General features: G+C 52.1%; 1 protein-coding gene across 4 annotated transcripts in view; it reads right to left on the minus strand.

Moving 5' to 3' along the window:
- The window catches only part of ZBTB7B (zinc finger and BTB domain containing 7B), a 44377-nt gene extending 30130 nt beyond the window's left edge, over positions 1-14247 (minus strand). Inside the window, exon 1 of one of the 4 annotated variants that reach the window (XM_084824442.1) lies at positions 14192-14247. The gene's annotated coding sequence lies outside the window, so the exon portion shown is untranslated. Of the gene's footprint in view, positions 1-1557; positions 12678-13782 lie in introns of those variants that run through there. The other 3 variants (XM_084824438.1, XM_084824439.1, XM_084824437.1) reach the window with 3 other exon arrangements.
- Between the last annotated feature and the right edge of the window lie 11737 nt (positions 14248-25984).

Consider the following 25984-nt stretch of genomic DNA (forward strand, 5'->3'; position numbering starts at 1 on the left):
CTGGTGCCGGTGAGAGGAGGGTGGGAATGGCACTCTGCATATGCTCAGAGGCACATCATTATCACTTCACATCCTGGCCCTGGGAACAGGGCCAGGGGCTCAAATCACACACGTTTGAGATGGAGAAGGGATGCAGAGGGGGAGGGGAGGGAGAGAAACAGTACTTGCCCAATAGGGCCAATGCTGGGTTCAGCCTCAGTGCAACATGTGCAGTAGAAACACAGGAGAATATGCAGAGTGCCTTGGAGCATGTGCAGAGTGCCTATTCCTCATGACTAGGGGAGGAGCCATAGCTCAGTGGCAGAGCACCAGCTCTGCATGCAGAAGGTCCCGTTCCATCTCTGGCATCTCCAGGCAGGGCTGGAAAAATTCCTGTTGAAATGCCGGAGAGCCACTGCCCATCAGTGACAACAATATTGGGGTCGATGGACCAAGGATCTGACTGGGTATAAGCAGCTTCCTTGGTTTCTATTGCCTGTGGGTAACTCCGTGCCAGGTCTCAGCCCTAAAACCTTACTTTAAAATGGCCAGAACTCATCCGCTGTAACAGACAAATCCGCAAAGTTAGCCTCTGAGCACATGAAGGGCTCTGAGCACACACACAAACACCCACCCACCCTCCGGACACCTGGGCTTCTGAGGCAGGGTTCCAATTCTCCTTTCAGTCGCCACAGGGAGAACCAAACCGCTTCCCCGGTTGGAAAGAACCGAGCAGCCAACCAGGGGACGGAACCTGCCAAGACGGGGACAGAGAAAGACCCGAACCAACAGGGAAACAGAGACTCTGTGGGCACGCTACTCCTTCTGCAGAAAGCAACCGGTATGAAAGAGGAAGAGATGGGGAGGGGGTTGCCCAAGAGCCTAACAGGGTCAGGTTAGGCTGCAGGGGGGTGGGGGGGGAGACATCTCTGATACCAGTCCTTTTCCCAGAAAGAGAACATGCCCTGTTGTGCAAGATACCCACCCATGCTGGCTAGAGGAACGTGGAGCAGCAACTGTGGCTGGGTGGGGTGAGGAGTGAGTGAGCCAGACAGGATCCCAGGAACCAACACACCCTGGCTCACTGCCCAAAGTGGGTACACACACACACCGCCATTTCCGAGAGAGAGAGAGTTTCGGGCCCATCCCTGTCCGGCAGCTGCCCCCTACCCCCCATGCATCCCATAGCGGCAAGATCATGCCTATGGAAACACCAACTCCACATCAGCTTAGGTTAAGACGGGCAGTGATGAGACAGGAGCCCCGCCACCCCTGCCCTGCCCTACCGCTAGTTCAAATGGTGCCTCGGACGAATGTTCCCTGGTTGGCTAAGGCGAGCCCCCCTCCAAGCCTGCAGCCTGGAGATAATGCCAGCCTGCACTGGAGGGTTGTTGGGCTGGTTGCCGAGATAACATGCACAAAGAGCTTGAAAACACAAAAAGGCTTTAAAAGTATTATTTACTACTACCATTGACAACCACTTCTTAAAAGAAAGGGTGCCAGGGGTCCTAGACCACGCGGGTGTCCCGCTACCCAGCTGCAAGGGAAAGACGCTCTGTATATGCTCAAAGGACACACCTTTAGGATGTTGCCAGTGCCAGAACAGATCTCCAACAACAGAAGGGAGGCTCTGGAGTGAACCAAAGGGGACCTGGTTTTTAGCCCTGGCTCAGGATTCAGCCCTGCCAATGGAAGAGATGTGTTGCATCCTTCATCCCCTACAGCACGCCTAAGGCTAGCAACCAAAGCCCCCAGTCCTAGTTCTTCAAGGGTTCCCCCTGCCACCACAAACACACACACACGGCCTGTTGTGTGCTTCCACTCCTGCAATTCTCTCTCCTCTCGTTGCTGCCCAATGCCTTTTCTATGCGCTCTTCATGCGCACCTGCACATGATCGTGAAGAACCGGGGCATCAGCAATGACCGTGAGCAGGAGGACACGAGCGCAGTTTGCCCAGAAGAATGTGGGTGGGACAGAGGCAGCGACAGGAGATGTCTCGCGCCGCAATTTAAGCGACCGACAACACTGCCCTAAGCCAGCGGTACACGCTCAGCTGCAAAACCGCTCTCAAGGTTTTGAACTGCCTGTCTGGGTCAGGCCCATCCCATCCGCTGGTTCTTTCGAAAAGCCCAGGTGCCTCCAAAAGTCCCGCAACCAGGGCGCAGTAGCGGTGGCAGGAAAATGCTGCTAGTTTGTCATTTAGAGGAAGACTGCTGCTGCTCCTGGATGCTCTATTTAGCCATCTCAGCCGATAGCCATTGACAAACCTCCTCCTCCTTCCCCATGAATCTGTCCAAGCTTTTCATTCAGGGCGGGTGTCAAGGGTAGGGGTCACACACCCCAGCAGGGGCCCCCTGCCAAGAGCCCCCTGGAGTTGCTCCCCCATCGCAACCTGCTTATTCGCCTGCCTCGCTCCGGCCCAGACAACGGCGGTGGTAAGGAGGAGGAGCAGAGATGCCGCGGCCTCCTTGCTCCCTGGCTCTCTGCCTGCCAAGCACGCAAGCGGGAGCCAGGATGAGGAAGAGGAGGAGGAGGAGTGAGAGCAGCAGGGAACAACGGTGGGGGGAAGGTGGACTCACTGAGCGAGGGGGCCCATGGAGGGCGTCTTCCCCAAGGGCACTCCAGAGCCTGGAGCTGGCTCTCTCACAAGGCAACTCGTACCATCGTCCAACAGCTCTTAGCATTTCCCCCAATGTTTAGCCGAAATCTGCTTTCTTGGAGGGAGGAGCAGACCATCTGGTGAGAAGACAGACTCACTGATGAAGGGGGCCGATTGAGGGGGCCTTGCCCAAGGAACGTGCAGTCGGCACTGTCTGCATTAAAATGTGAAGCTGATGTCCAGTGCCCCGATATTTAGCGCGACGCGGCCTTTGACCATGGAGGATGCGTCAAGCTCTTCTGGCCAGAAGCTGCCAACAGACCTTTTCTCCTCTGCTGAATTTGTCCAGTGTTTGTTTAAAGCAGGGATGGGGAACCATTTCCCTATGAAGGGCCGTGGACCTATATGAAAAATCAATTGCCCCTGTAGGCGGGGCCAGTGCTAAACGTGGGCGGGGTGTGCAGCGCTGCATAGCTTGTTCTCTCTCTCTCTCTCTCTCTCTGCCACTCTATCCCTTCTCTTCCTTTTACCCACGCACACATCCACACCCAAAGGAGAGGAGGAAGTGATTCCCAGAAGGGCAGTCAGCATGGGTGGGCCCCTCAGCATCCAGAGAGCCAGACGATGCCAAGGGCCGCACGAGATTAGGCTGGGGGCCGCTGGTCTCCGCACTCCAGCTTGACATCCTGATGGCTGGGGGCCGCTGGTCTCCGCACTCCAGCTTGACATCCTGATGGCTGGGGGCCGCTGGTCTCTTCACTCCAGCTTGACATCCTGTTCTTCCACACCTTTTGGGGGTAGGCTGCCTCCATCGCTGGAGGCTCAGTTTGGCTAACCTGGCTAATCGCTGCTTCTCCTCCTCCTCCTTGAATCTGTCCCAGCCCTCGACAAGATGGCGATGTTTCAAAAGCCCCAACCAACGCAGAACAACCACTCCCTCTCCTGCTGCCCGTCGCCACCGTCCCCCCCACCTGTGTTGTACCACTTCCTGGTATGCCAATGCCAGGTGCAACGGCCAGGAGATAAGGTGGGCGAGGCAGTCGGGGAGGGGCGCAGGCCAAGCACTGTGCGCCAAGGAGTTCTGACTGGTGGCATCGGGAGGGGGGGACACCATGCTGGGAGGGCTGTGACTCACACTGGGTGGGAGCCGCTGATGCAAGTTCTCTCTCTCTCTCTCTGTTGCAAACCACAAGCAGTTTTAAAGTGTGTTGAGGGGGCTGGAACACCCACTCTAATGCCATCCGTGGCCTCGTTTATCCTCCAGCTCGAACCAAGCAAACCAGGAGTGTCCAGCTGCAAGCTTCTTTCAGGGGGGAAAACACACACACACCACCTTTTCCATATAAACAAGAAACTATATTTTATGGTTTTAATTGTTGGAATGCCCCAAGGAGCTTCAGCTGTTGGGCAGTATTAAAATGTAATGAAATAAATAAATAAATCAAAGAAAGACTTGGGAACAAGACTCACTAGAGGCTTAGCTCTGGAATCGCTTCTGAGTGCCTCTAGGAATTGCAAACAAGAGTTCACCAGAGCATGGGCAGAGTGCACAGCCCTTAACCACTCCACCCCTACCCCTGCCCAAGAACACTTGTCTGGGGTAGAGGCTTTCCAAGTCAACGGGGCCTCTTGACCGATTAACACTTAGAACTCAGTGCTCCCCACACCAGAGCACCCAGCAATTTCTACAGTGGGAGAAGCAGGGAGCATGAGAAGGGAATGGAGGAGGGGAATGAAGAAACTGGGGGACGAAAGGGAGGTTGCTTGAGGCCACACGAGCCCCCCTTTTCCTTGTTCTCTGGAGGAAATGGAAAGCTGATAATGGCACAAGGAAAAACCAGGAGCACCATCCCCTCAAAAACAGAGAGATTGACCCAACTGGTACAATAGCTTGCAACGCACAGGGGCGTCTTCAGCAGACCAGCTGATGTGGTGAGGGTTCCCTGTCCCTGGAGGGAGGAAAGCTGGCATGCCCCGAGCCCCCATCACCTACCTGCCTCCAGCCCCCTTACAGGCCCTAGCCCCCTGCTGAGAGAGGGGCAGTAAAGGTGCTCACATATTGCTGCAGGCATCTCAAGCAAGTGAGCCAATCTGCACACAGGTGTAGAGAGCTGCTCCAGGCTGCCGTATATGGCTGGGGGTGGGGGGAAGGCTATGCTCGGCTTGGAGGTTTATGAGCTGTGGAGGCCAAACAGAGGAGCCCCCCTACCCACCCACGCCTGATGCTGGACACCCTGCTAGACAGCATAGGGGATGTAGATAGAATCCCTTCCTTATCCCAAATATGTCAAGAGGAGATTTTTTAAAAAGAGCAAACAGAGAGAGCCACTGTGTCGTTGTAGTTAGAGAGCTAGGGTTACAAATGCAAAGGACTGGGCTGAAATCTCCCATCTAAGCCCTGAGGCTCAGATGGGCTCAATTTTCATCCTTCCGCCTCTCCTAAGTTTATTTATTTATTATTGCATTTATATCCCGCCTTTTTTCGTCTTGCAAGGAACCCAAGGCGGCTTACATTATCCTCCTCCTCTCCATTTTATCCTCACAACAACAACCCTGTGAGGTAGGTTGGGCTGAGAGTGTGTGACTGGCCCAAAGTCACCCAGTGAGCTTCCATGGCCAAGTGGGGACTAGAACCCGGATCTCCCAGCTCCCAGTCCAACACTCTTGCCACTACACCACACTGATTCTGTCTACACTGACTACACCACAGTTATTCGGCTGTTGCAAGGATAAAATGCGGGACAGGCATTCTGAAATGCCCTGCCCCAGACCCACTACTGCTCCCAGTCCCTAATACCACTGTAGGATTTTACTGGAGGTTGTATGCTTGGTCAGAGTTCAAGATGTCCTTATGACAACCTTGTAAGGTAGGATGGAACCATGATTCCTGGGGAGCCAAGGTTAAGAACAGAGTGGCTGGCATAAAACCAGTGGCATGTGGGGGGCGTGCCTGTTTCTGTGGTTTCTGTAGCAATGCCAGGCATGGTCCGAACTGGATACCATAAGCCATTTGGGAGGGAGAATTTTTAGAAGTCGGTAGGAGAAGCAGAAGTCCCTCATGAATTGTTGCAGGGGTGGGGTGGGGATAGTCAGTATAGCTTTTGAGACACATAGAACTGGTCCCCCTGCCCCCCCAAAACTAGAGGGTGAAAGCGGAAGACACAGTGGGGAGGAGGAGGAGAGGAAGGAAGGACCTGGTGAAATGAAATGACACCAAGTCTAGGAAACAGGAAGGAAAGATTCAAGCAGCCACAAACCTCCGGGGTGGAGAAGAAAAAAATGATATAGTTTGCCATTTTCTTTCCTCTGCCCCCTTTGCACAAGGGGCTCGGCATTACATTCCCAAAGAAGTCCAGAAAAAAACAACAGTTCTGTTTTTTGTTGCTTGGGGTGTGAAGTAAGGGAGGGAGAAAGCACTCTGCACATGCTCAGGGTAGAAGTCAGAAGGCACTCTGCACATGCTTGGGGCATGTATATTATTATTCAGCGTGCCCCAGAAGAGATCCTCGGCTTTGAAAATAGGTGCTAAGGCTAAGGCTGTATAGCAGAGGGCCCTGCATGCCGCCTCTCCCCCACCACCCTGATCCCTCAACTTCCGGGTAGGGGTGGGCAGGAAGAAGGATTGCACCTTGAACTAGCCTCACCAGCCAAAGACATATTTCTTTTCTCCCAGATCCTGAGCACAGCTGGAAGGAAAGACTGCAAAGGTTTTTATGAGCCAGGAAGCCTTCGGGGTGGAGGGGCAGAGAGAGAGAAAAACCAGGAGGAAGGTGGAGTTACTAGGGAACATTACAGGGTGGGACTTAGCCCTGAAGGGCCCTGGGGTGAGGCATCTGGGTGGGGTTTCTTGAGTGGGTGTAAGCTGGGAGCAAAAAGGGGCAGTTTGGAACAACACGGGGGGACATGTGTGTGTGGGGGGGTGTTAGAGACAAGAGAGACCACCGGTGACCTCAACGCAGGCTCTCAACGTACCCCGAAATTACCCTTTTGGTGCCTTCCCTTCTCTCCATGTGTCTTTGTGGTGGTGGCGGGGAACCGCAGAGGCTTGAAATGAGCAAGGCCCACCTAAAAAATAATATACATTAACCTACTCAGAGCAAAAGCAGGCAGGCAGGCATGGAAGTAGGGAGAGGTAACACCCAGAACACTTTCATGCTCACGGTAACCCGGCCTCAGCGGGCAGCACCCAGGCAAGTAGGAACAACGCACTCCAAGGCTGCTAACTTCTTTTGCAGACATGGTTCTTGGTGGCCTGGACAGCGGTGTGATGGGCCGGCACCCCCCGGCTAAGCTTCACTTGTTGCTGCACGTCCTTGCCAAAGAAGGGGGGAATAGCATACCTGTTGAATCTCCGCCTGTCACACCCTATTTCAAAACACACACCAGGAACCATCTTTTCCATGCCGGGTTCGCCATTCCGAGACACGGGAAAAACAGACAAGAAAGGTATCTGAGCATGTGCAGAGTTCTCACCCTACTGAAAAACTGCAGCTACCATTGAGGTTACAAGGCCAAGCTCCAGTCATGAAGGCCACGATCGGAAGAGAACACTGTAAGCTGGAAAAGCTCTCATTTTCGGAAACCCCGCACAGCATACAATCAGGTTTAGCCAATACCCAAATGCCTCCAGGATTCTGCACTGACATTTTTCTCTTCCTCTGGGGTGGGGTGGCAAGTACAGATCTTCCCACCTACACTAGCCCCCATGTACCTCCTAAAGCCCCCTACCCCCATATGCACAACCTGCAACCAGCCACACTTTCTTTTCTTTGCCCTCTCGCTTTTACACACACAACAGTTAAACGCTGACATGACCTGATATGACCCTCCACAAGTCCAAGTGCTGATCCAACCAGAGAGGAAAGCACTAATCCCCAGCCCTCCAAACCTGAATCCCACCCACATCTGCAGCTTATACCCACCCACAAGCACTCATGCACTCGACCAGGCTCAAAACAAAGGCTCCATTCCCTAGTGAGTGAGTCACCGCTCCCTCCACTCAAATAAACCTATTTGATAGCCACCCAGACGCATGACCGACAGAGAGTCACACACACACCGTTTTCTCTCTCCTTTTTGTTTTTTGCCCTCAGACTGCAATACTGACAGCACCCACAAGGTGGGGCTATGGAACAGCAGGGTGGTTCAGGGAAATGCTAAGATATTTGTAGGAGGGAGCTACGCCCCCCAAAGCTCTCTGACACACTTCCCTGCCACCCCGCCTTTGCACAAGTCCTCGAATGCAAGGCACGCCCTTGCCTGAAATTATAGTGCCCACTCTTATCTGCATCTCCCTGGCGCACAAAGTTCGCTAGCTCACCATCGATGTAAGCAGGGAGAGCATGTGGCAATATCAAATTGGCAATTTGGGCTAAGCCAGAGGGTGCAGCAAGCTGCCCTGTGAACAATAAGGGTCTATCCATGCCTCCTTTTTCTTTCTCCCACCCATTTGCTCAGCCCACTGAAAAGTAAGCCGTCCAACCCATACTCTCAACCCCACTCACCCCACCGGCAGCTCTTGCACCATGGAGTGTGACTCCATGTCCTAATTAACCTGGAATAGCGACACCACCCACCCATCTCTTCTGTTGCCATCTTGGACCAGAATTCAATTCCCCAATTCATGCATTAAAAGGGGAAGGGCAGGGAAGAATCTACTGTTTCCCCACCCCAGTTGCAGTGACGACCAACTGGGTCCGGGATAAACTCATCTATGTGAAGGGTTCGTCTGAGCCCTGAGTGGCACTCAGATGCAGAGAGAGTTTGCCTGCCCCAGAAACGGCTTCCCCGGTTCTTACCCCATCCGGTGCCCATGTGGCCGGTGGAGATCAGCCGAGGAGTCGAGGATTGTGGCAACCAGGCCGAGCCCTGCCCAGCACAGCCTGACCTACTTCTCCTTCCGACTCGTCACCTGCTCTCGTTCTCCCTCCTCGGGGAGGGGAACTCGGCCAAGTCACGCCAACGGTTGCCTGAGGTGACACCCCCTTACTAGGACACACAGCCTTGCGCGTGGTGCCCCCCCTCTTGGAGTGCAAACGGGAACCCCCTTCATAGCAGAAAGAAAGATGCGCCACTTTAAAACCAAGCCAAAGCGCACGCTCTCTCTCTCAAGCTGGCAATATAGGTCACCAACGCAGCGACACAAGCAGGCAATCAATACTTTTTTGCCGGGTGACCATCACTCCCAAGTTTGCCGCCAAGGTTGGGGGGGGGTGAGCATCCCTCTTGCCAACACTTGCCCTCCCTCTTCTTGGCAATGCCACCCGGCTGGCACCGTGCCCAGCTTTCGCCTCTCCTCCCTGCAGGTTCCCCCTGCCAAGCCAGGCTCCTGTTACAGGCCTTGCCTGTGGCACGACAGCCAAGATGGAGAGATGTGCCACGGGGTTGCTAAGGAGCGCGTCGGAGCTCAGGGGCAGCGTCGCCCCCACCCTGGGGGGGGCACCTCCTGCACAGAACTGGGAGTGGCGCGGAGGGAGATTTCTCAGTGGTTTCATCAGCCACCCCCTGAGGAGACGCTCCTGGTGCCAGCGTTGCTACTCCTGCCTCTCAGCAGCTGGGGCTCCCACGGCAACCATGCCATGGGGGCCCCCCTGGCAGGCCTGACTAGGCCAAGCTTTGGCCTACTCTGCCACCTGCGCATAAAGTTTCGCTCAAGCCCAGCCAAATCAAAGCAGGAGTAAAGAGAGACAGGAGATAAGCCACTCAGGCCAAATCTTCTAGCCAAATGCCTTCCCGTTGGACCTACAAAAATTCCCAGTGACCCATGACCCGTCTGTGCTGAGATTCGCATTTACAGTTACCACTTACTCCTATTTTCAACAGCCTCATAACAGACAGGGATCTACAGAGAAAACCTTTCCACAGCATAAGGATGGTGTCATGAGGAAGAACATTTCACCTGTTGAATTTCTGCCTGTCACACTGATATTTAAAGGCCTCACTGCCTCTGTCTGTTAAGAAGTGAAGGCCAAGCTTGCAGAAATAAGCCTCCAAACCCTCAAACCCAAGAACATTCTGCCAAGCAATTAACATTGACCACAGAGGCAAAAATGTAACCCCCTAACACCAAATGTATCCCCCCCTTTAATTAAATAAAAATTGACTTAAGCAGTGAGGTAGATAGAAAACTGGATTTGGACACAGTTGTTCCAAACTGGCCTATTAATCTAAATTAATAGTAACAGTAATTCCTGGGTGGGGGGCTGCAGTTGCTCAGGGATAAAAGAAAAGAACTCTGTCCATGTTCCGAGGCTCTTATTATGATGATTTTAAATGCTCCAGGGTGTGTTGTTGTTATTGTTTTCTCACAGACTCTAGACCACATAAATAAATAAAGGGACAACTTCATTCTAAATCTGCATTTCGCTAAATGACTTAACACATATGCAAATGAGTTGGTAGGATTTCCAGCTGCCAGAAAGAGAGAGGGACTTGCTGACCACAGCTGCTATCGCCACCCCATATTCTGAGATACCCACAGAGTTTGCCCAGCACTTCAATTGAAGAATAAAAAGTACTGGGGGGGGGGTTGTCCCCTGATGTAGCCCAACTCACCCGCCCACTCCCATCCTTGAGAAGAAACTGCGCTCTGCACATGCTGATAGGCCAACCTGATCAGTCAGCCAGCATGAAACATTTTCAAGAAAGAAAGAAAGGAAGAGTGAGTTTCAAGTAATTCCAGATAGAAGTCCTGGTGTTGATAACAGCTGCTGGGGCTCCCAGTAGATCCCAGGGCTCAGATTAATTTTGGGATGCCTTAAGCCGAGTTCTTACCTTCCCAGACACGCTCATGTCCTGCCAGCTAAACACACCCACTGTCAATACCCTTTGGAAGCTCACGGGCCCTCCCCCACTGCCTACACTTCCAGAAGGATACCTGGGGACAAGAAGCAGGTGTATTCTTAGCCACATCTCCACCCCCACCTAGCTCACCCTTGCGCTGCCAGTTCGGAGCCCTTGGGGCGATGGGTCTGGGCAAGTAGACAGGTGTGGCAGGCAGCCAGAGCTGCCTCCTGGCCTCCACATGGTAACCTCCGGGAACAGCACCCTACCACACTGGCACACAGGTGGGCAAATACCTGTGTCTACCTGTAGAAGGGGAGCGGCTTATGTTCCAACCCAGGGCGCATTTGGAGGTGTGGGGGAGACAGAACTCTGAGACCCCCACAAAAGAACCACCGCATCAGCAAGTCACCTAGAATAGCCACCACGTCCTGGTTCTGGATTCCCCCAGTCACTGATCTGGGTAATTAATCAGACTAGGTCATCAACTGCCAAGGCCAGGAAAGACTGAAGATCAACAGAAGGGCTTGCCTGTGGGAGTTGGCACTTCTGCCATTCTCCAGTCGAGTCCATTGAAGCTTTTCATTCCCCTCCACCACCATCACTTTGCAATTAAGGAAATTTCCACCAACGTGTAACAACTGTCCACTCTTACAAAGTTTTATCAGGTTCCCATTATTTTGCACACACCCCTTTCTGCATCCCATTTTTGCTCTCCCGTTGACTGACTTAGTTTGCAAGCCAGCCCCCTCAAAGTAGGAAGTACTTTTCTTTTCTGGAAGTGTGTAAAAGGACTTGCTTTGAAGCAATATTGGGAGAACAACGATTATCGTCCGGATCAGAACCCCCCTCCCATTTCAACTCATAAGCATGCACTAAAAGTAGGTAGTGGGGAACCAACCCACTTTTCAAAACCCTTTGGAAGAGGGTTTTATGCTTCAGTGCAGGGTAAAAATAATTTTAAAAACATAAAATTGGTTGCTCTTTTACCAGTTGGAGGGCAATGGGTTTGAAAGGTAAGAAGCGATCCTGAGCGAGAGCCCCCGTGAACCTCCCAAAGCTGGCCCCCAGAGTCAGGCTGACTCCAGATTTCTGCGCAAGCCCAGGAGCAGAGCAAAGAAGTTCACTGGGCACAGAAGGGGCAAGCAAGTTGTTCCAGAGGGGCACAGCCAACCCTGCAAGGATGAGCACACACTCACATCCCTGTAAGGGCATGCAGAGTAAGCAGTGGGACTGGGTGTGCCTTGGAGGACAGAGTCCAACAACCAAGTTTGCCAAGGAGAAAACACACCATAGACACGCAACCCACCTCTTCGTTCTTGCCAGTGTGGTGCCCGGGCAAGCAGGCACCTCAGGGTTACCAAAGGAGACTTTCTATTCCAAAGGGCACATTCACATTGGAACCCAGATCCGTCCTTGCCGCTCAGGCACAGGGTTGCTCATAAGCAAGACGCAGGTATTGACAAGAAGTTTCTTTCCTCACTTGCAGACCCTTCTCGAGCAATGGCAAAGAGCCACGGGTAGGCACCACAGGATGCCACCTCTTGGTCACGAAAAAACTCTACCTTCATCCTCCCAAATGGGAGCCCAAAACACAGGGGACAAGGCTTCAGGGCAGCATTGCCAAACTTGGCATCCTGTAAATGTGTCAAGCAGAAACTCCCATCATCCTCAGGCAGCAGGGTCAGGGATGATAGAGGCTGTAGTCCAACACCTCTGGAAGGCATTAGGTTGGGGAAGACTGCCTTAGCGAGTGAGGCGGGGTGGGAGGGTCAACCCTACGAAAGCCGAAGGATCCAGAATAGATGAATAGAATAGAACCAAACAGCAACTCTTGCTAACTGGGGCGTTCAGCCCCTAATAGGGACCCTTCCCTGGTACAGCCCAGCAGATGGGCACTTCTGTGGCAACTGCCTGCTCTACCCAAACTTGCCTACCTGGACAGACCACCTCAGAGTTACCTTCACAAGGAGGAAAAAATAGTTGTGCCACCCACCCCCTAAAAAAAGACTCAACCAAATTTGGTAACCAAACTAGCTTTGCAGTATTTGAACAAGGAAGGCCTTTCGACCGGTCCAAGCCACAGAATGCCAGCTGGCCACAAAATGCCAGTGGCCCATGAAATGCCACCTGACCACAATCCTCCTCTAGTGCCCTACCTGTGTGCCTTGACAAAAAGGTCATGAACAGGAACAGGCCAGCTTAGGATGGGGCCCAATTTATGCCACCAAAGAAATCACGGAGAGGAGCACGCAGCACCATCAACGTCCAGGTATGGCTGAGGTACCCTGCCACCAGCCACACTGCCAAGACGGCCTTTCCAAACCCCACCCCACCCCACCCCTAAACCCACCGTCCATGTCCCTGCGCATCTAAGAACCTGTCAAAGTTAAAAATAACTCCCATCATGTCCAACTCAACAGGCACCATTCCAAGGGTGGCCAGCTAACCAGGAAAAGAATCAAAAGCAGGGTGGGCAAAATTCACCTACTCACCCGAGACCCCTAGGGCGAAAGAGTCCGGATTGCGGGGGCGATTGTGTCTGCACCCCTTGGGATTTTCCGGATTGCGGGGACGATTGTGTCTGCACCCCTTGGGATTTTCCTGACTGGGAAGCCCTCCCTTGCCTTTGATCAATAGGAGTGAATGGATCAACATGTCCCTTCCACAGGAGGGTTGCCACCCATTCATTCCAGTGGAGCCTGGGCACAGTAAAGCGGGTGTTATGTACAATAAGCTTTGTGGGGGAAGAGAAAAGGGGAGTGCCAGCTGCCAGATAATGTTTTTTCCACCTGGGGTTGTGAAACAGCCCGTGTATGTCCTGATCGCACCCCACCAAGATGTTCTCCAACTCACCCCCTGGGAAGTGGGGGCGGGGAAGGAACAGGGCACGGCTCAAAGGTGGGGGAGAAGAAAGAGGGGGGACGTGGGGAAAAAAGGGAAGGAGGGAACAGGCAGGCATTGACTGGAGGGGTAGGAGAATGCGGGGGGGGCATAGGAGGAAGAAAAAGGGAAGTTATGGAAAGTTGGGGAGATTACACAATGAGCGAAGGGGGGGCAGAAATAGGGAACGCGGGGCAAGCAAAGACACTCACCCGGAGGTGGTACTTTGCTCTGGTGGGGGTTGGGGGGGTCTACTCAAAGTAGGAGAAGAATGAGGCGGGGAAGTTTTGAAAGGAGGATTTTCCCCCTTTAAAAAAGTCCCGGGACGGGGGGAGATCCGGGACCGGCGGAAGAAACCTCCCCCACCCTGGCGCCTTCCAGATGAGTGGCTGGACTACAACTCCAATCATTCCCCCCCAGGCAGCAGAGCTAGAGGGTGGACTACTAGGGAATGGAAAAGCCCCCCGCCCCCGCCCGGCACGATCCCACCCCATACAGCCCTCCCCGGCGGATCGGCGCGGCCCGGAGCCGGACTCACCCCTTGCCGGTCTCCGCGTCGCGCGGGGGGGTTCTCAGTCCGCTCCGTCGGCGCGGGGGACACCTGGGCTCGTGCTGGCGCTTGGCCGGTCTCCGTGGCGGAGTGTCGGGCGCGATCCCTCCCTCTGGCTGCCTGGCCGGCCCACCCGCTCGCTTCCCCCCCTTCCCTCCACCACCGCCGCCGCTCACCTGCCCTGGCCCCGCCCCCAGCTCACCTGTCCTCCCCCCCGCCAGCTTAGCAACAGCTGCAAGAGGCGACCGCCCCCAAAAATAAAAACGAGGCCAGACCTCCTCTTCTCTCTCCCGCTTCCTCCCCACCACGACATTGCCACCCCCACCTTCTGCAAGCCACGCCCCCACCTGCCCTCAGGCCACACCCTCCAGGCTCCGGCCGCCCCGCCCCTTCCCACCTGGCTCCTGCAACTTCACTCGCCATCTCTGCTCTCGCGCTCTCTCTCGTCCTACTTTTCCAGGCACTCCCAAGATCCCGCCTGTGCCGCCGCCTCATTAGACAGACGGTGCAGGATCCCTTGCCCCCGATTGGCCGGGGTTGCTGCCCTTCACGCCTCTGGACACGCCTCCAAAAAGCTGTGGGGCGGGCACGTGGGGTAGGAGTAAGGGAAAGGGTTATTTAGGGCTGTGAAACAGGGGGCAGTAGCCGCTTCTTTCTTTGCCACCCTGGCAGGACGTCTGGGTCCTTTTCCTCCCCCCCACTCATTTTCTTTTTCTGTGTTAGTGTCATGCAAGGGTTAACACGCTTTTACAAACGTTGGAGGGAGCGGAATAGAGATGTGGCATGGACCGGGGGCGGGGGGCGAAAATCCGGTCACTTGGAAAGGAGTGGGGGGGGGGAAGAGCTGAATCATCTGAAAAGTTTGCAGCTGGAAAAGATGATTAAATCCCCAGGCGGTGGTACTGGGAGGGGACTTCCCAGGGAGGAGGGGGAGGGAGGGAATGGGTCATCCCCTTCCCCTCCGCACAGCGCTTGGCCTGGCTACAGCCAACAGCAAAGACTTCTGGCTCCAAGTTAGCAAAAGCGCACAGCTAAGCACCATCTACTGGTCCATAGTGGCGCTCTTTGCCCTGCCACGCAACGGTGTCGGGAGCCCACATGGAAGCCGTTCATGCCAGCTGGGTTTTCTCTGTCTTGTGGGTGGGCGCATCCGTGGGCAAGATGCCCGCTACCTCCACCCATTCACTTGCCTTCTCCCTTCAGGCCTGATCCACATAGCGGTCCAGAGGGAAAGAGCATGGCCAGCAGAGACTGCCACTGCTCTTTCACCTTGCTTTTGAAGCTGAACGCTTGCTTAGAATAGACCAGTAAGTATGCAACCACAGGAAGGTGGAGCAGCAAAGCCAGGAGGCTCTGAGGGTTGGCAGTGCCCCCCTTCTGCTGGAATATGGGCATTGGCAGAGGCCCAGTCATGCCAACCCCTCATTTTGATACTGGAGCCTACTTCTTTCTGTTGCTGTTATTTATAATAATAATAATAATTATTATTATTATTATTATTATTAATTTTAAATTTTCAACAATACAAAACAAAATTTTAAAAGGAGGAAAAGAAAAAATTGTAGCTACATAATTTATATTATTATTATGGTTTTGATTTATGCATACATTGCCACCAATGGCCATGTCATTTTACAGAATAACATAACCAAAAATCAAAACAAAATGAAAAGGATCTCTGCCCCAAGAGGCTTACAGAGTATATTTTGTCAGAGTCAGGAGAGGCTTAGCAAGTGTTGAGTGTGGGCAGATGCAGCGCATACTGCTCCAGTTTCATTCCAGTTGGGGTTTGAGGACTTGGGGGGGGTGTTTAAGCCAAAGGGCGCAGTGGCTTTGGAGGAGGGGGTTCCCTCTCTGAAGGATCCCGGAGTTGCAGACATGGCCCCCTGGAAAATAATTTAGGGCTGCCAGGGAGCCTGGACGGCCTGCCTTCAAATGTCCCCTCAACTCCAAAGCTCATTCAGTGTCCTTAGACAAGCCCCTCTCCTGGCTCCAATATTAGATGGTAATGGAGTCCTACCTTGCAAGGTGGTGCTCAGGATGGATACTTGCAAAGGGTTTTGGACACCACCTTAAGCACGTATCAAATGCCAGCGGAGTGTCCAAAGTGCTCTGCATGCATTTATCTCAAGTAATTTTTACAACAACCCTGCAAGGTAGGAGTCTATTGCCTTCTAAAACATTGGTTACACATGAGGGGCTTGCTGCTTCTAGCCAGTTTCTGAAAAGAGAGGTGCAGAGATTTAAGCTCAGGGAGGCTGCAACATCTGCCTTAGAAGCTCAGCCCCTTCATGTGTTTTAATGTTCTCTTTTTTATATTGCATTTTAATATTGTGAACTGCTAAGCAATTTTGTTCAGCAGTATATAAATATCACAGGTAAATAAATAATAAAATGACGTGAGTGTGAGGATAAGCTGGTTACTCAGCGGTGTTGCTGGTGGTGAAAGAGGAAGGAAAGGCCACTCTGCACAAGCTCAGGGGCACTCTTATTACTTTCATCTGCTGAAAACCCTGGTATTGTATACAGACTGGAGAGGGCGGAGGCTGGGAGAGCTACAAAACTGGTGACTGGGATTCCTGGATTAAACCTGCACACTTGGGAAGGGAATGAGGCCTAGCGAGACAGAGACAGCCAGGACACTGTTTTGGCTCGCCCCCATAGCAACGGAATGAGATTTGGGTCTGTGTCGAATTACAGGTCGGAATTAAGATTGCCGGGAGAATTATCAACAACCTCAGATACGCAGACAATACCACCCTAATGGCAGAAAGCGAAGAGGATCTAAAGAGCCTCTTGTTGAGGGTGAAAGTGGAGAGTGCAAAAGCTGGTTTGAAACTCAACATTAAAACAACTAAGATCATGGCATCTGGCCCCATCACTTCCTGGCATATAGAAGGGGAAGAAATGGAAGCAGTGACAGATTTTACTTTCTTGGGCTCCAAGATCACTGCAGATGGTGACTGTAGCCATGAAATTAAAAGACGCTTGCTCCTTGGGAGGAAAGCTATGGCACACCTAGACAGCATAGTAAGAAGCAGAGACATCACCTTGCCGACAAAGGTCCGTCTAATCAAAGCTATGGTTTTCCCAGTAGCAACGTATGGCTGTGAGAGCTGGACTATAAGGAAGGCTGAGCACCGAAGAATGGATGCTTTCGAACTGTGGTGCTGGAGAAGACTCTTACGAGTCCCCTGGACTGCAAGGAGGTCAAATCAGTCCATCCTAAAGGAAATCAACCTTGACTGCTCATTGGAAGGACAGATACTGAAGCGGAAGCTCAAATATTTTGGCCACCTACCTAATGCGAAGAGAAAACTCCCTGGAAAAGACCCTGATGCTGGGAAAGATTGAAGGGAAAAGGAGAAGGGGACAGCAGAGGATGAGATGGCTAGATAGCATCACCGATGCAATGAATACGGACTTGAGCACGCTCCGGGAGAGAGCGGAGGACAGGAAGGCCTGGCGTGCTGTGGTCCATGGGGTCACGAAGAGTCGGACACGACTTAACGACTGAACAACAACACTCAGAGCAGGAGGGTCTAGGAAAGGCCGGACTCCTGTCTTCCTTTTCCCCAACGCTGGGAATTGGGTGAGGCCTAGCTAGGCTGACCATATTTCCTTGAGACAAAAACGGGATATTGGGATGACAAAACAGGACGGGGTTATGTAATGTTCCGTATTCATGAAAAAGTAAGACGATAAAAGTTTTATTAGAGGAAGAATCTCAACGGGCGGAATGATGGTAGTAATAACAGTAAGACTCACCCTCCTGGCTCCCACACCCTGAATGGGGCTTAGCGACCGCCTCTTGAATTCTCCGCCACTGCAGAGGGGCGGCGTCTGATCATCGCTAGCCTGGCCCTGACTGGATAAAGTAAATGGAACTTTCTCTTTCATCACACTAGTAGTTTTACTGCACGCATTGATTAGCATAGAGCCTTATGATAAACATGTTCAGTTTTTTTACAAAAAATTAAAAATGGAACAAAATTGACATTTATATTAAAATGACGGGACGGTTGGGAAATATGAAAAAAACGGTACTGTCCCATTTAAAACGGTACGTATGGTCATCCTAGGCCTAGCAGATTGGTAGAGAGTCGTGGGAAAATCATAGTGGATTCTTTTCCTCTCTGTGATTCACCCAAACACTTCACAAATGAATTTCGTATAAATGAATCCAGGCTAGTTTCACGGGATCATAGAACTGGGGGAAAGGAGGGCCAGACACAGAGAGAGACCTGTTACTTACTCCGACCACTGTATACACAAATTATCTTAAATATTTGCCCTTAAGCTCACCTGCTGATATGATTCCCTGTCATAAATATCTAGAAAGGGAGGGAAACGCTTGTATTTTCCCATAGTAGCCTGGAGACCTGATCTCAGCAGGGCTTAATTTCCAAACAGAAAGCTTGCTTCTGCATCAAGATTGTCCTGGAAGGTGTGAACCCCAGATCCTAGATTGATAGGTGTACTTTGCACATGCTCAGAAGCACTACCATTATTTTCTGTGTTTTTGTCTGATCCAAACACGGCTCTTGGGATCAAAACGACTGATCCAAATTTGGCTCCTCCTAGCGCTGTCAAGAGTCCCTGGTTTTGTGCAGTGGTCATTGTCCCCATGGTGGCACTGCACAAAGCTACTCTTCCCAGCACTGGTGGAGCCCCCCACATTCACATCCCCAGTGTTATCTCTAATCTGAAATCGGAGATAACAGCACAGGGATTAGTGCAGAGGGAAATCTGTGCTGTTACCCCAGATTGGAGATAACAGTGGGAGATTCCTCCAGTGGGCGGGGTTTAGAGGTGAAATCCAACCCCCCGGAGGAACTAAAGGAGGTTCTGCATCTCTGCTCTTAATTTTTCTCTTTGCCTCTCTGTCAGGGGACAATTCCTGCTTTCTTCTGCTAGCTTGTTTGTGTATTACTGCCATTTGTTTGTTTCACTTTGATGGGTTGTTAGTTTATTGTGTTTCTTGTCTCCTACAATTTGGATTACTGTAACGCGCTCTACGTGGGGCTGCCTCAGAAGAGTGTTCAGAAACTTCAGCTGGTTCAAAGAACTGCGGCCAGACTGCTGACTGGGGCTGGTTACAGGGAGCATACAACTCCCCTGTTAAAACAGCTTCACTGGCTCCCAGTCTGTTTCCGGGCACAATTCAAAGTGCTGGTTATGTCCTATAAAGCCCTATACGGCTCGGGTCCAGGTTATCTGAAAGACCGTATTCTCCCTTATGAGCCTACTCGTGCCCTGAGATCTTCAGGGGAAGCCCTTCTCGCCATCCCGCCATCATCACAGGCACGCCTGGTGGGAACACGGGAGAGGGTCTTCTCGGTGGCTGCCCCAAGGCTCTGGAATGCCCTTCCCAGGGAGGCGAGAGTGGCACTCTCCTTGATATATTTTTGCAGGCATGCAAAAACGTTTTTGTTCCAGCAGGCCTTTGGGGATAACTAGTCTGGACCTGGGAAAATGCGACGTACGGATACCATTTTTGTTGTTCTGACTGTCTTTTAATGTTTTAATATCTTTACAATTTTAATATTGATGATTTAATTATATTTTTAACTTTTATACAGTTGTATTTATATTTCTATTTATAGGTTTTAATTGTAGCAGTTTTAACGTTGTAAGGCCGCCTTGAGTCCCAGTATTGGGGAAAAGACGGGATATAAATATAATAATAATAATAATGCAATGCTGTGATGATCTGCATTGTAGATTTTGTGTAGCGTAAGCTGTCTTGAGTTCTTGTAAGAAAACTAGAATAGCCTTTGAAAGAAAGAAAGAAAGAAAGAAAGAAAGAAAGAAAAGAAAAGTGTAGTGAACCACATCCTATATATCAGCGATGGGCAACCTATTTTCATCTGGGGGCCCGATTGCCTTTCCGGACCAATCCGGCAGGCCAGAAGATGTCACAAGGGATTGCAGCTAGCTTGGAGTTTGCAAAAGTTAAAAAAAATCCTTAGAAGAAGAAAAAGCTTACCAGAGGAAGAAACCCTCTGAACAATCCAATGAGAACAGAGGACTAAGGATGCTCCGTAGCCACAGGATGTGTGCTGTGGAGGTGGGGCGGAAAACTTGGGGGGGGAATGGAATGGAGTATTGTGGAAGGGGACATGGCTGGCTGGAATGGAATGGAATGGAATATTGTGGAAGGGGACATGGCTGGCTGGCTGGTTGGAACCCTGTACAGGAGCACCCCATACTTTTATCGTAAGTGCCACTTGTCTGTCTCTACAGTACAAAAAATGAAAGTCAGGTTCTGAAGGCCCTGCTTTGAGTTAACCTCTGACCCCAGCCCCAGAGGCACTGAGGCTGTTTATGGGGGAGGACCGGAGAAGGGAGGGAGCTCCTGATGCTAGCAAAGTGGCCAGGCCTGGCGTGATGTGCAAGAGAAGCTCGGCCGAGCTGGGCAGGGTGGAGTCAACACCCTTTTCTTTTTCCCCCTCCCCTGCTCCCCCTCACACAGGTGACTGGGTGGGGTCACACCAGCACAACCTGTTTGGCTGCAACTCGACGGGTGGGGAAGGCGCACGGTGTTCCTGCTGGCTTCGTAGTCACCTGGCTTCACCTTAAGAGACCCTCCCGCCCCACCCTGGGTGCAACCCTGGCCTGCCTCCACCACCCCGCTGCCATATTTGCCTTGCTTCTGGGCTGTCCTCCCTCCCTCCCTGCCTGCCAGCCCTCTGCGCCTGACTCAGAAATGGCCACAAGTCCTTCGGATTTCGCTGAGCTGGGCAGGAAGCTTGCAAGAACCCGCTGCCCACTTGCCAAGGCAAACAGGTCCCTTTGCACAGATGTTATCTCACTGCCACAGCTGAGCACGAAGCACACAGCAACAGAGAAGGCAGGATCGAGACCCAGGAAAGGCTCTGTTTGTGCAAGGCTCTGCCCTGTGGGCTTCCCTGCCCGCCATCCCCCAATATCGATAAAGTATTATTTTAGGGTAATGAATCCAGAATAGTTTCATGGAATCATAGAACTGGGGCAAAGGAAGGGACATGCATGCATGGAAAGACCTGTTACTCTGACCACCATTGGGGGAAAGGCTGTAGCTCAATTGTAGAACTCACCCTTCGCATGCAGAAGGTCGCAGGTTCGATCCCTGGCGTCATCAGGTAGAGCTGGAAAATCTGCCTGAAACTCTGGAGAACCCTTGCCAGTCAATGTTGACAATATTGGGCTAAATGGACCAAGGGTCTGACTTGGCATAAAGCAGCTTCCTGTGTTCCTATCCACAAATTATCTTAAACATTTGCCTTTAGTTGCACACTGCAATATGATTCCAGAGCAGAAGAGAGGGGAGCGCAAATTTTTCCGTAGTCTTCTGCAGGCCGGATCTCAGCCTGTCCAGGAACTGGTGGCATTTTGGTAGGTGCAGAGTGCCTTTCGCTAAGAAACTGCCATTGAGTGGGCACAGAGTGCATTTCTGTGGGTCCACAGAGAAATTTGATGAAATAGTTCTCCTGAGCAGGTACAGAATGCATTTTGGTTTTAAAACCACAGATGAAAATGCCCTTGAGAAGATTCAGGGTGCATTTCAATAAGGAGAGCAGCAAGTAGAACTGAGCAAGTACAGACTGTATTTCATTGAGTGCAGAGTGCCTTTTGATAAGAAAGTCTCTCAGGGCAGGTAAAGAGAGTGCTTTCTTTTCAGTAAGAGAGTGCCTCTGAGAAGGGGCAGAGTGCATTTCAGGAATGACAGGTGAAAGTGCTCTCATTCAGGTGCAGAGAAGATATTCAAGTACCCCTGAGCAGGTCCAGAGCGTATTTCAGTGTGTGCTGAGTGCATTTCAATAAGAGTGCCTCAGAGCAGGGACAACGTACATTTCAGTAAGGACAGATGGAAGTGTACAGAGTACAGAATGTACTTCGGTAAGAAGAGATGAAAGTGGTCGTCCTGACCACATGCCGAGTGCACTTACCCCAAATAAGGCCTGGATTCGGACAGATGAAAATACAGTTTAAAATACAACTGGGCAGATAAAGGGTAGCATTTTGGTAAGAACAAATAAAAATATCTTGGCCAGCTGCAGAGTGTATTTCAGCAGCAGCTAAAGGGACTCCTTACACATCAGGGATAAGGGCAGTTATGCAGAAGCGCAGGCCTGGGGGGTCTAATCCAGCCCTCCAAGGTTCCCCAGATGGCCACACCCTCTCCCTCTGGCTCTATCCCTTTTCCCCAGCCACCAATTGTTTGGTGGTTTCCCAGCTTTTGTGCAGCTTTTCCCCTCATTCTCAGAGGCTGAAGTGCCTCCCCTAAGGCTTTGTGATGGGCAGCAAGAGCTTTACGCCACAATAGGCTGGCATTTTTGGCCCTGCCTCAATTTGCCTTTGGCCCCGCCCACCACTGGAATGTGGCCTCCCAGAGCTTCCCTGAAATGGAATTCTGCCCTCGGGCTGAAAGAGGTTCAACGCCCCTGGTTCAGGAACATCTCGTGTTTCTTTTTCATCTTCTGCATGCCACTCTGGATGCATTCTATGTAGAAAAGTGTTGTTTAAAACCCCCCGGATAGAAATAAATAAAATAAAATATTAATCCATGTTGATGTTCTGATCCCAAGAGTTTAGGAGAAGGAGTTTCCTCTACCATTGTCACAACCCCCCTTATGGGGGGTCGTGGCCATGACACTTTGTCCTCAGCTGCTTTGCTCGCTTTCTGTAAAATGGGCACCGTGACCTCCTTTGCAGGGTTCTCTTTGGAAGTGTGAATACCAAAAGAGAGTCTCTCAGGCCCTTTTCCAAATCAGAAATAAGACACACGTATTATGTATAAAAACAGGAGAAACAGCTGTAGGGTCTCTTCTCTCCCCGTAACCACCACCAGCCACCCTCGTCCTCCCCAGCTCAGAGAACGTCTGCCTCTGTATCACCACCAAACCTCTGGCACCCATGAGAAAGAACAGGCTTCTGTGGGGGGGAAATCCAGAGTAAATCCCCCTGTGGCTTCGAAACCCACAGCTTGTGGTATTGCTGATGCAGCTGGGCCGTCCCCCCTACATAATCGGCCTTCCGTCTCTGAGCCTGCTTTGAAAACGGGCATGCTTGTCATGTTGAAGTCTTTGCGCACACACGCACACCGCTGTCGCCACGGTGTGTGCGGAATCGCTCTGCTCCACTCTCTCGCCTGCTTTCCACCTAGTTTAAAAGCGAAGGGGATATTTGTTCTTGCACTAGAAACACATACATGTGCCGTACAATCTTGTTCTTAATCACCGACAGTTTGAAATCTCCCCGTGGCGGGTGTGAAGGTGGCAGGCTGTGCTCACTGCCGGGCGCCTGAGTGTTCATGCGCGTGAATTAACTTGCATGTGCATTAGAGACCAGATGTTCCATTCTCGGTTCACAGGGAGGGCAGGCTAGTCCAAGGTGGGGCCAGCTGGAGGTGGGGCCAGTTCACAGCTTAGTGTTCATGTGTGTGTATTAACTGACATGTGCCCCAGAGTCAAGATGCATCTGTCTGCCTTCTCAGAAAGGAGATCTGAGGCTGCGGGGTGGGGGGGATTTAGGCACAATCCCCTCCCCACGTTCGTTTTATGTGTGAGATTAGAGGAGAAGAGGAGCATTGGCTCGGCACAGTGTGAGTACAGGAACGTTGGACCACAAAACAAAACAGACAAATAAATTGAGGTATTTTGTCCACGAGGCAGTGTGGATGGCATGGACAGAGATCTTCCATCACTCTGCATTGTTTGCTGCATGTGTCATAAAATCGTAGACTCTTAGAGTTGGAAGGGGCCTTGGAGGTCTAACCCCCACTCAAGGCAGGAATCTTGCAGCTACAGCCTCCCCAAGAGATGGTCATCTGGCCTCTGGTGGATCATTTCCTGGTTTTGTGACCATTGCATGCCTTGAGCCAGAAGGTTGCTTTTCCCTTTTTTTCATCTTTAAAATTTAAATTTAATTGTTTGCAAGTGCACTAATCAACATTACACATGTATAGGTGTATGAATGTATGTATACCTACGTGTGTGTGTGTGTGTGTGTACATGGGAGTTATTCCCTGACCTCGTTCTCTCCTGGAAACAAGTCGTCCTCATTTCCACCTCTGAAATCATCTCTTTAATTAGTAGTTTCCTCTTTGCAGCCATAGCAATCGTTAATTGTTTGGGGGGGGGGTTTGTTTTGATTTTCCTTTTCTTCCTGTTGTAGTTGGCATTGTAGCTAAGCTCAGTCACAACGGAATGGATCTACTAGTCCTGATGGCTATGTGCTACCTCCAGTATCAGAGGCAGGTACACCATGCTGGGGAACATGGGTGGGAGCGTGCTGTTGCACTCATGTCCTGCTTGTGGGTTTCCATGGCCAGCTGTTTGGCCACCGTGTGAACAGAATGGTGGACGAGAGGGACCTGTGGCCTGATCCAGGGTGGCTCTTCTTCTGTTCTTATCTTTAGGGGTCCAAAGCGCTTTTTCTCTGCGTTCCTGTGTGGACAGATTCATTGCATGCACGCGTGCACGTACACACGAGCATGTAACTGCTGGCAACAAAACACCCTCATGGCGGCGGGGTGGTCTGTGGAATCCACGTCGAGACCCTTCCTCCGGAATGACCTCCTTCAGCTTGGCGACTATCAGATGTGGTGGAATACATCTTCCATTGGCCCCAGCCAGCTGTTGACCAGGGAGGATGGAGCGGTAGTCTGCCACATTGGGTTGGGGAAGGCTGCTCCAGAATCAGGGGAGGGAACTTGGGGCCAAACTAGATACGACATTAAATACACTTTTGCATTTGAAGTGCAATATACACACACGTGTGTGTGTGCGCGTGCGTGCGTGGGTGTCTATAGCTGCCACAGTGAGGTCTGAGGCGTATCAGCAGGGATACGAAAAGCAGGAGCCACGTTGCCCAAGATCTGGAGTTTCAGGGGGTGGGGTGTCTTTCTGTGGGGCTCTCAAACGCTCCTTTGGCCTCCACCACCTGGAACCGCCGCCGCCCATTTATGGCGTGCACTGATTGGGAGGCCTACGCAGTTACCAGAAGGAGAACAAAAGCAAACTTTGTGGCTAGCAGAGTCGGCAGCTGCAATGTCGGCGCCCGCTTTGGGGGCGCCAACCCTGGGTGGGGAGGAGAGGTTCCTGTGTCAACCACTTCAGAGGGTCTGGGGAAAAGAAGAGGGGAGCGCGCACAGAAGGGGCATGGAAGGCAACCCACACGGCGGCAGAAACCGCCCCCAGCGCCGAAACCAGCCCTGCCACGTGATTTCTAATTTTAGCCCCCCCTGCCCACCCCCCAGAGGGAAATGGTTTCTGTACTGGGGAGCGGGGCAAGCGCTTCCGTGCTTTGCACGTGTCTCCTCAGTGCCGGCTCCAGGGCTTGGACGGTCCTTGGGCAAGACACCCCCCATGGGCCCCCTCCCTCGGTGAGTCTGCCTTCTCACTGCCATTGTCACCAGCTGCCCTTCCTCCTCCTCCTCTTTCCCATCATGGCTGCCGCTTGCTTGCTTCGCAGGCAGACAGCCAGGGAGCAAGGAGGCCGTGGCGTCAGCGGTGGGCACAGGCAGGCAGCTGCCCAGGGCCCACACCCTGTGAGGGGCCCACTGATAGGAGCCCCTCGAGTCGCTCCTCGTCTTCACCGTTGCATCCTGCTTGTTCATCTTGGCCCGGGCAACAGTGAAGGTGAGGAGCAGAAGTAGCCGCGGCCGACTTGCAAACAAGCACTTGCCCTGTTCCCGGGTACAGTAACAATTTCCCTCTCCGGGGGCTAAAACGAGAAATCGCATGGCAGGGTTGGTTTCAGCACTGGGGGCGGCACATGACTGCACGTAGGGCTGCATCGCGATCATTGCTGGGCAGTGTTTTACCAGCGCGCTTGCAGGCACGTTGATAGCACAGCGCGGTGCGCCGGGTCTGGTCGTCACCCAGTTAGCAGCACCTGGGCAGCAAACGGGGCGTGCAGGCACACGAGACACCTGGTCCCAATCCTCCGCACTGTTGCATTTCTAGTTGGATTCTAGTCATGGCTTCAAAATGTGGCACCCATGTAAGCGTCTCAATGCAGAGTGGGCGGGAGAGCAGGGAAACTGATGCATCTCTCAACCGTGAGCAGAGATAGCCGGCAGGCCAGACGGGGCCCACCGGAGGGCCAGATGGGGGCCGTCTCAGTTCCCCATCCCTGATCGACACAGATCGAGGAGCACATGCAAATCTCATGCAAATCAGTGCCCCCTTTGGCCCTCTTTTTT

The sequence above is a fragment of the Heloderma suspectum genome, chromosome 17 (genome assembly GCF_057233095.1).
Source record: "Heloderma suspectum isolate Gila_16-S chromosome 17, 16-S_ref, whole genome shotgun sequence".
Lineage (NCBI taxonomy): Eukaryota > Metazoa > Chordata > Lepidosauria > Squamata > Helodermatidae > Heloderma > Heloderma suspectum.